The following is a 10,857-nucleotide window of genomic DNA, read 5'->3' as shown; positions in this document are numbered from 1 at the left end:
AAAAAGTAAACACCTGCATGGCAGAGAATTAATTCCCTTGATGTTGTCACCTCCAAAGAAAACCAAGACTGCATGCAAGATTAAACCCGACTTTTTTTCTGCTTGGTACCCTCTGCGATGTATCAAGTGGCAAAACTCTTAATCCAAACCATAAAACCCTCTTCAAATACAGACAGCAAGTCATAATTGTACATTGCTTCCAACTGCTTTATTTTATTTATTTAACACCTCGCCATGCAATTATTTTTCCTTTATAAGCATCGCTCCCTCAGGATGCCGTCATCCTGGAGAGGAATGACTTATCTGGTAGGGGAACAACTCCAAAATGAACCCAGAATGAGCTACGGCCATGTAAAATGAATGTATAGCAGTGTAAACAATTTTAATTTAAGAACGCAGCTACATCAACCCTCGCTGCAATTCTAATGGCAACGGAGATTTATAATGTAGTAAAAAACAATTATTCTCCCGTTGATTAATACATTAACATTTTGGAATGGAAGCTAAACCATTGTCTCTCTCTTTTTTTTTTATTGAGTCAAGCGCGACACCTCCATTAAAATGATTTACTGGCCGTACCTTACGATTTAAGCACAGCAGCAACAGAAACGGTAAAAATCTTTTAACTTTACATGATTTGTGAAGTCATATGTGAAGGATTTACCATTTAAATCTTTCACTACAAGAAGCACGTGGCCTATAAATCTGTCCTGCATGCTGTTGCCCGGACACCTAAGAGAAATGCATTTCACCAGGAAGACTGAGAGTGCAAATTCAAGTCAATTTTTAAGAAAGATTTATCTCCGTCTCTCTCCAAAGAACAGAGCAAATCTCTGAAGCCTCCACCTATAATAATATTTGAAGTTTATCGATCAAGCGTACAGATCCGTGACAGCTAAAGGTAATGGTGCTCTTTTGAGCCGAAACCTGATACAAAGCTTTCAAGTAGGAGCCCAGGATTCACACTTTCTATCGATATTTCCAATTTTGTTCTCAGATTAAGTACGGAAGGATGCAAGTAAATAACTCGTGACTGAGAGCCCCATAAAGTGCATTTTAATTAAAAAAAAGAATTTAAATTAAAAAAAAAAAAAAAAAAAATCCTCACAGCGTTTCTTTCCGTTACCTTTTGAAAAAATAACGAAACCAAAGCAGAACAAAGGTAGCAGTATTGACACAGACTGGAGAATGGGTAGGTTTAATTAGGTCAAAGCAGGTGCACATTAAAGGACAAAATGACAAGCAGCCAATTAGATGGTGCTGTGTAAAATGAAATCCCCTTCAGCAATGTATCTAATAAGCTAAACTAAGTGTGGCAAAAAGGATTCTCCTGCTAGCCAGGAGCGTTTGCTGGGGGGGCGGTCGCTGCACGAGCTAAAACATGAAACGTTGACGTGCCGATTTGAACATGCTCAGGCTCGGGCCCCGCAGCGCAGTGCCTCCCATTGGCAGGTGCATCACACGCGGCTTGTCCTTTACAAACTCATGATTGGAAAAATGAAATGCAAAATTATCTGTAGCATCATAATGACAAAGCATCCCCGAAGGACCAAGCCGAGCAGGAAAGCAACCAATGAAATATCGGACTCGGTTAGAAAGCCATAAACACGGATCTCTCAATCAGGAGAATTAACTAATCCTGGACTGCCAAGGGCTTCCGATCCAATGAAAATTATTGTCTTTCAAGTCGATTTTTCATAGCTGGGTGAAGGAGACAAAGAGAAACAAGATATGCACAATGGAGAAGAGACATGCAGCTCAAGTTAAGTGGTTCAGGAAACGGTGTGTGTCCCGGTGATCCCGGAGGGCTCCGAAGGCCTCCGGAGGCCGAGACGCACACTGAGAAAGCCTCCCCCGGGGAAAACGTCTGCCGTCAGCCTTCGCAGGCACGCGCCTTCTGCCAACCGTGCACCTGCACTCGCGCTCAGCAAGGAGGGGCAATTCTCCTGCACGCCTCTTGCACAGCGCCTCACCTGTCCGCATCTAACCAGGCGGCCTCTCACGTGCATCCTAGGCAACTGGTCTCAGCTTGGCATCCAGAGCAACTCCTTTGTGCCACAGCCCAGGAGGACACCGAATGTGGCTGCTTGGGGCAGGTTTCACCCCCTGCATTTATCACACAGGCCCTGTCTGCTCCCAAGTCTGTGGGCACACTTTGGTGTCCTCCTCACAGCAGACAGCACAACTGCTCCAGCAGATACGCTGCAAACCACTCCTCAAACGATGCCCTGCGCTGAGGTCCTGGCTGCCCAGCTCTGCCATTTTTCACAACGATGTCCGTGACACCAGGATCCAGAGTGGAGTTTAGCCCCACTTAGCAGACCGTAGGCTGCTCTGATTGTGCCTTGCCATGAGGTGCAAAGCACTCAGCTAGAGCCTGTTTGCATTAAGCAAATGGCTACCTTCAAGTAAGCTAAGGACACTGGCATACCTTTGCCCCAGGGGCAATTTTACACCACAGTGGTGTCTACACCATTGGGGGTGTGCGTCATCTGTATGCTTGCTTACCTTTGGTCTCTACTAGCATGCACGTGCCCCAAGAAGTCACCAAGCTTCTTTAAGGATATTCAGCGCTAAAGATCATCGTTTCCTACCTCTGTCATTCTTCACCCCCAAAGAGACAGACGGATCCCAAACTGGGCAGAAGAATTGCTTGCTGCCAGTGGGAGCTAACCTCAATGGAGCAAAGTCACTTGATGCTTGCTGAGGATCTGTCCAGTAATATATAAAGGGAAATACAGCATGCATGCCAAGACCACTTGCCTGACTGCTCCTTTATGGTTTCTGTTCAATTTGCAATTAAGTCAAGAGCAGCGAGCCTTTAGTGAGCCAGTATTTCCCTGAGAAGTGACTTTTGCATACAGCTTGACAAACATTTCTGGCCAGAACAGTTTATTAAATATGATTTCTTCCACTGGGACATGCACTGCCATTTTTCTTAATTATTTCTATGAAAAAATAGCTTTGCGAAGTACATGCTCCAAGTTTATTTTATTATGTGCATGGCTAAATATTCCATCTTCAACTTTACACGCTAATTAAAAATTAAATATCATACACTGAAGACTTCTAATGACTGCAGACCATCTAATGTCAAGTGTGGGAGCCAGTCATCAGCGCACTTTCGCCTTAAAAGATAATGGGTTCATGTTTATATGAGATTATCAAACGAAAGGGCCAGCTCTTCAAGTTTGATTGCTAATGCACAGGATGTTTATTCCCTAGAAATGCCAGAGATGGGAGTCGCTTATACCTGCATTATCCACCAAAATGTATTTATGCACCTGCTTCCACTTAGATTCACGCAGTCCCACAAGCAAGCGTCACCTGAATGACTCACCAGACTGGGAGTCGGGCAGAGGGATGCTGCCAGCGCCCTGCACGACCTCCAGTTGCTTCTGACCAGGGCTCTGCCCATACACACCAGGCCTGACTTGCAATGCTAACATGTCTCTCCGTGGCTTTATGCAGGGGCTACCAATTATGTGGTGGTTACACCACCACGGGACCTACCCCAGCTGCAGACAGCTCGCTGCATTTGCGATTCAAGAGACTCTTTTAAAAACTCTGCCTCCATATGCGAGCGGCACCAACCAACAGACGCCAGCTTTCAAGTGCACAGTTCAGGTTCAGCAGCCAGTTGTGTACAGCCAAATAAAGCCACTATTATAAATGCTCTCTGTTGTGTCTCTATGGGCAGTTTAGCTACCTGCAATTTCTGGTGAGAATAAGTCTAGAAAGCAAACAATGTCTGGGGACACTGAAATGCTCATTTTTTTTTAAGTTTTTTTTTTTTTTAAAAGCAAAAAAGCAGCAGCAAGGCACTCCAGCTTCCAACAAGGGACGCTGTCCTCTGGCATCCTTCATATGGTGCCGGCCAAATAACACCGCAACAGAGCCCTCCTCACACAAAGCATTCACAACAGCTATCGCTCCCCCCTAACGCAGGTACCAATAAGTCAGGAACTGGTTCCCTTACAGGAGAAAAAGGGGCCTGAACTGACAAGGTGTCGTAGGCAAATGTCTCTGCTTTCCATAAATGACTCATTCCCTCTGTTCTCCTTTCCAAAGCTTATCGCTGGCATTTGCCAGAAGAGCCCCCTTGCCTAATGACAGGGCTGGTTATGCATAGGGACCGTTTACGGCTCTTTGGCACCACAACTTCACAACGGTGGATGGGAGAAATCCCGTCTCTTGCCTCTCTTCTCTTCACTTGCCATCACACACTTCTTCAACTCTTTCCATCCTTCCTCTCCCATGTTTTAACATTGCTCCCTACACTTCCTGCCCCACGTCAGCCCGGGGACCATCCATTGGACCCAGCACTATTGCTGTCGGGTCACCTAATGGGAGGAGGGTTTCTGCTTTCTAATGCAAGAAGTGCTAAGGAGGCTTCTCGATGGAGAGCGTGCCGCTAGGGAATGGCTGATAGTATCTGACCCAACCCATCCTGAAGCAAACTCCTCTATTTTTAGACGCACCAGTGGAAACAAATCAATGTTTTATTTCCAGGTGCCAGAAGGCATTAGATCAGGCTATGGCAATTTTTATCACCCTTTCATGCAAGCAGAATAATAATGATAACAACAGCAACAACAGCAATACTTCCTTGTAGGAGGGGAGGGTTTATCCAGGTATGGACCAGGTCCTGTCACTATAACCCATGCACGATGTTGACTGGCATCAAGCAAATTCTTCATAAGGGGCTACTGTAACGGACCCAGGCAGGTACACTCAGAGGTGGGGTTTGCAACACATCTACAAACCCAGCCCAAGAGATCTTGGCAGCCCAGAAATGAGCTCTACCTAATGAAGCAAAAATGGGTGGGATTGAGAATTACTCGATCATTAATGGCAACCAACACTTCCCTGTTGGAAAGACAAAGGTGTGTGGAGACAAGGGAGCAGGAATGAGTTTCCCTAAACTGTGCCCCAGAACCAAAGACTTGACCTTAAAAACAGGCACCTGCTTAACAACAGCATCCCCGATTTACCCAACTCATTCCGGCTTCATATCTATGATTAAAAAAAAAATCACAACTTTATTACTGAAGGGGGAACTGGGTAGATGGCAGGAGCTGACAAAATGCCACATTATTTGCTAATCCTAATATGTTATTCTTCCTTAAGATTTGCTTTTCTCAGCACCAATTCAATTATAGATGCTACAAATCCTTCTGACATTTAATTCCCCCTTGTCAGAGAGTAGTAAATGTATACATGTACAGCTTTCCCATTAAGATGTTAATATATATTGGGGCACGCTGGCCTTTATATCAAAGAGCTTTCCTGTTTAAGGGTGGGAGAAAGGCAGGGGAGCAGGAAGGTAAAGCACAGGTGAATGCACGCCGGAGCGAGCTGCTCCCTGGGTAGCCCACAGGCCGTCACTGCGATCCGGAGGCCACTCTGCATTTGAGTCAAATCCAACTTCCGAGCATGATGCTTTGCAAAATGTCAAAGCACCTTAAAGGAAAGCTGCTGTGATGCATTACACCATCACCTTAGATACCTATATTAACAACTTACTATAAGCTAAAACATATGAGTTTATGCAAAGCTTTTGCACTGCCTTCACAGAGCAAACAAATGGAGCTTCTGGCTTTGAACAGGGGGGCTGCCATTTTAGCTGATACAGCAGCGAACTACTCCGCAGGAAACTCAGCGTGATACAGATTAGCTGCAAAAGCATCCTGGTCTGGTCTCCAATCACAGGGAAGAAGAGACAGATCACTGCACAGATATATATATATATACACACTTTTTTTTGAGCAACTGTTAAATGAAGTAAAAATTAAGAAAAGGCAGAGCTCTTCTGGTAAATAGAACCTGAAGTTTTCCTTTAAGGTGGCAGCACATCTGATAAGAAGTGTTCGCCCAGAAGAATAAATGCATTTGTCGCTACTATCTATTTATCGTTATCTGGTATCTTCTTTTTAGATACCTCGGCAGGAGGGATTAAACAGTTAATAGCAAGCCCATGGCAGGGTCTAATCAGTGGAAGTTCGCTTCACTTTGCTGTTTTTTCTGGCTTCAGGAAAAATCGTTAGTAACCTCATTTCTACCTTGTGGAAGAGGAAAGGTAAATGATGGGGAAAGACCGTGCAGAGCACAACATCTATGCAAACTGACCAAAGAAACTCTCATACATCTCAGTGCTGCTAACAAATTTCTGGACAAGCTCTTATTTCACAGCACTGCTATGCCCAAGTACCAGGCATACTTTACACCTGAATGCCTCGCTTTTAGTTGGCCGTTTTCAAACAGATAACTTATTAGCCCACATTTTCCAAACCTGAAATGGCATGTGGGACTTCTGCCGAAGTGACAGCTTAAAAATAGTCAGTATTGTGGGAACCGTCTCGAGAGTCGGAGAAGCCAGTGGATTTTAGTGGCAAGTCTAACAATGTGGGTCAAACACCTAAGGCAAGATTGAGGCTCCAGGCAAAACCATGGCAGGTTTTTTTTCCCAGCTATTCGATAGAAAAGTTCTGTTTGACTCCGTTTTTAATGGGCCTTTTTCAGAGAGAGAGAGAGAGAAAAAATCTAGCTCCTGTGGGTTTATTTTCACTCTGTTGGCAGGTGGTCAGAGCTCTAGATTCAGAGACTGAGACACTGGATTAGATGTGACAGTGGGCTCATTGCTTGCCAGGATTTAAATCTAAATCGCATCTGATTTGGACGTTTATAAAAAGCATCCAACTTGCAAAAACCACTGAGAACAAAACGCAAGGTTTTTATTTTTAAACCCTGCAAAGCCCCAGATGACAAAGTCCTGTCCTGGATAGGATTTTTAGAGCCAGGGCTTACAAACCCTACAGAGCTGGGTTTTTAAGGCAGCCCTCACTGGAGCAGAGCCCCCGCCAGGGAAGCACTTGGGATGCTTGAAGGCAGAGGGGCAAGGGGCCTTCACGGCATGTGGCAACCTGAGACCTCCAGCACCTCACTCCCAGGCCAGCTGAGCCCCAAGGATGTTTTTTAAACAAGGCCTTTTTTCCCTGTGCTTCTTACTGCATTTGTATGCTCCAGCTGTGTGGCTCATTAAAGCCCTGTTTTTTAACACCTAGGGCACACTTATAAATAAAGCACTTAAGGAGATATAGTTTGTCCCACCCCTGGCTCTGAAACAGAGCATTTTATTCCTATGATTTAGTGTAGCTGCCACATGAATGGGTTCCCTGCCTGGTTTACACCTCTTTCTATGTAGACCCAGTCTTAAAACATTGTTGGGGTACTGGTGACAGCTCTGAAGTTTCTTGCCTGCACACTGGTGCTGTAAACAGCAGGAGATGGATAGATCTCTTTGTGCGGGCACAGTATGGACATTAATTTCCACACCTCTGGATTTACTGCTGTAGTCCCACAAAAATTTCTTGATGGTACTTCCATTTCTGGAAGGAAATTAAGTTTTAACCGGTGATGTGGGGCAAGGGGTGCTTGCCATTTTTTTTTTTTTTTTACAGTCTAATCAAAGCGATCACGCCTTACCTGCCTCTCTGCAATATCAAACCATGCTGGGGAAGGGAAAACCTAGCCGAGTCATTTAAATCCAGCAGTCCCTTTTCTGTAATGGATAAAGTTTGCAGAAATGCCTGTAGGACTTACACTTTTAAGTCTCATTATCAAGTGTGATCTGGGTATTAGGGAACCTAAGTCACTCAGGTGCTTTTGAAAAGTTCCCCCTAAATCTAAAAAGGTGCAACCTGTACTGAAACAGCCCAGCCATCTCTGCTAATGATTGGGAGGGCTAAAGAGAGTCAATTTGGACATTTCCAAATTGAATTTTCTCCTATAAGGGAGGACCGGTTGGCCAATCTGCTTCATGGAGAAAATTGTATTGAACTGCTTAAGAAGATGACATTAGCTGAAGCAGCACAAAGGTTTGGGGTGGTGGGGTTTTTTTTTTTTTTTGGGGGGGGGAGGGGGAAGGAAGGGATTGGTCATTATTTCCAAAAATAAATACATGACTTATCCATAATATGAAAGGGATGAAATTGCTACCTAGATACAGTAGGGGAAAATGGTAATATTATTCATTACTACAGTTTAGCATTAAGTGTGCTACACCTACTCTAATTTATTGATGGACTGTTTAAGACTGGTGTTAACCTGTTTGTCTTGTATTATAATTGAATTTGGTCTCCAATTTAAGCTACAAAAATTCAAGGAGTTCATCCTTCTTCAATCAATATGCTCCCCTTCGGTGACCCATTTCAAGATAGCTTCATAAAAAATAATGCATTTTGTTTTAATAAATTTAATCACTATGACAGGTGCTCAATTTTTATTGGTTGTTTCTTCAGACATCTCTGGTCTAGAGAATGGACCCGCACTTACAATCAATAGTAATTGATTAATCAGGATCCCTCTTGAACAAAGGTGCTAATCAGTTTTTGATTAGTTAATCAAACCAGATGTAAAGGCTACACAGGTTTTGCTTGATTGTTCAGTGCTTTACAAGATGTATATCAACACTGTTGAGCACAATAAAGAGACCCTAATGCATCTGAGGGGAGTGAAAAGACAATTTGCTGAATTAATTTAACTGGATTATTACAATCATAGGCAAATAGCTTTTTAAAAAAAGAAAAAAAAAGGAAAAGAAAAAAATTATTAGCTTGGCACTTGTGACTAGTGAGTGACTGATAGGATTGCAACTACGATACCCCTGACACTGCACTGTGCTGAGAAGGCAGCAACAGGGGAGTAATTTAATCGGAGCTCCTCTGAGCACCAGACAAACCCTTTCAGTGCAGTCAGGTTTCTTTATGTTACACAGCAAAGGTTTGAGAGCAGTACGGACACAAGCACCTCTACCAGCAAAAGTCAATAGGCCACTAGAAACTAGCTAGCTAGATGTAAGGCAAGCACCGCGTTACTTAATTGTACAGTTGGCAGATCCTCTGGTGCACCATTTAGCAGGATATGAACGCCTGAAATGAACAGCAGACTGAGCAAACACTGCAGCAGGACCGGCACATTTAATTACACCATGTTTCAACAGCAGGTTCATGACCAAGGAGGGCTTCCTATTTAATCCTTAAAGCCTGACCTGCTTGCTTTCTGGTTGCCCACCCAATTCCCAATCTACATGAAAGCAAACGGGATCAACCGATGGAGGCCCACACATCGGGTGTGCAAGCGGAGGTCTGGGGCAGGCTGGGCTTTTCCAGGGGAGAGCTCAACTCTGGAAGGTGCTTTTACTGGCCCGAGAGCCCAGATTTGCTGTCCCATCTGCCTACACAGACTTGTGCTTGGTTTGTGGGGCGTACCGGCTTATAGCCGAAGAGGCGGTTTGGATGTTTTCCTACTGTTTCATGACCGTGGTGAGCTGAGCAGGGTGGCATTCGTGGGCTTTGCAGATAACTGACTCATTTTTAGAAACATAAAAAGAGCATTTTTGTGGACTGCATTTTCAGAGCCCCCCCCATCTAATTTACACAGCAGGCTCTGTTTGCACAACCAGGAGGCTTGCTCTCCTTGACACGGTGCTCTTGTGCTGGACTGCACGAGGGATTCGGCTTCATGTCATCAAGTTGCAAATACAAAGGACTGGGCCTGCTAGAAAATAGCCCGTCCATTCAACACCTTTCCAGGCTCTTCAGAAAACAGAACGAGTCACTGATGGACTGGGAGTGAAATGGCAAAACTAAGCAGAATGATCACCGCCTCCCCACGCCAGCCAGCGGATGTGTTTCTCGACAGGCCGTAACGCTCAGTTTGCATTGCAGCCACAAAGCAGAGAGACGGATAGCTCTGCTCAGATTCAGCCAAAGGGCTGATGGGAGATACCTGTTCAGAAGATACCCAGTGGAATTGTTTCTTCAAGTGAAAGTTATTCAGCCCATCGATGGCTTTTGGTTTTCAAATTAACTTAAAAGTAAAACAATTACTTCCTATCCATATTTTGATATATCAGAGACTCTTCTTACCTATCAGGACCAGTTTATGCCTGCGATAGACTTATCAGCACTGCTCAGCTGTTGGGATGGCTCACTCCAATAAAACAACTACTAAATTGTTAAATAATCCTACACTCTTGGCCGTACTATACTGAGAGTAGTGCACTGGGAAAGCAGCTGCTGGGTTTATTAGGAAAGAATGGCACGTTCTACTGATGCAAGGAAAAAAAAAAAGGGAAAGAAAACCGTTGACACCTTTTTACCTACACAATGGAAATGTACTTGCTCATCGTCAAATGCAAAGGGTCCAGCAACTGAAACAGGACTCCAAGGGGGGCATTAAATCTCTGTGTCTGTGTGCCATGTGCAGAAGACCCATTTTGGATGTCTGCAGGAGAACATCTCTGTCTCTTGACAGATTAAAAGTCTTGTGTAATTAGGCGAGCAGAGACATTTGACCTCACAGTTCATGTGCGCTCAGGACTTGCAGTCCTCTCATAGGACAGCAAACCTAAACACGAGTCAGTAAAGTGGACAATTAAGAGTGAAGCAGTGACAGTCGGGACTAATTTATAAGATGGCTGAGGGAGAGAGCATCTTGCCAGACATAACCGAGGCCCAGAGATGTAATGCTTATGCTTGTACCATAGTTAATGCCTGCGTTTCAAATGCATCCATCATGCCAAATCACCCCTTGTAGGTAAATTTGGTTCTTGATCTGGATTAGCAATGCCTGAATCTTTTGCAAGTGTTCAGTCTGCTGTGAAAAAAACAGGGTTGAAGCGTCTAATTTGAATGTCATGTGATAAAACAATGCCCCCTTTTCTCCCCATTTGAGATAAACATGTCAGGACAATTTGCCAGCACACCATGAAATAGCAGGTAGCCTAGATTTAGTGAAGCTGATTGGTTGGGTTGCCTTTTTCTTTTTTTTTTTTTTTTTTTTACATATTGACCA

General features: G+C 44.2%; 1 protein-coding gene across 1 annotated transcript in view; it reads right to left on the bottom strand.

Moving 5' to 3' along the window:
• CADM1 (cell adhesion molecule 1) overlaps window positions 1-10,857 on the bottom strand; it is a 74,156-nt gene that overhangs the window by 3,298 nt on the left and 60,001 nt on the right. The window lies entirely within an intron of this gene.

The sequence above is a fragment of the Crocodylus porosus genome, unplaced genomic scaffold (genome assembly GCF_001723895.1).
Source record: "Crocodylus porosus isolate Cpor-Errol unplaced genomic scaffold, CroPor_comp1, whole genome shotgun sequence".
Classification (NCBI taxonomy): Eukaryota; Metazoa; Chordata; order Crocodylia; family Crocodylidae; genus Crocodylus; species Crocodylus porosus.
This window is presented reverse-complemented; position numbering and strand designations above follow the sequence as displayed.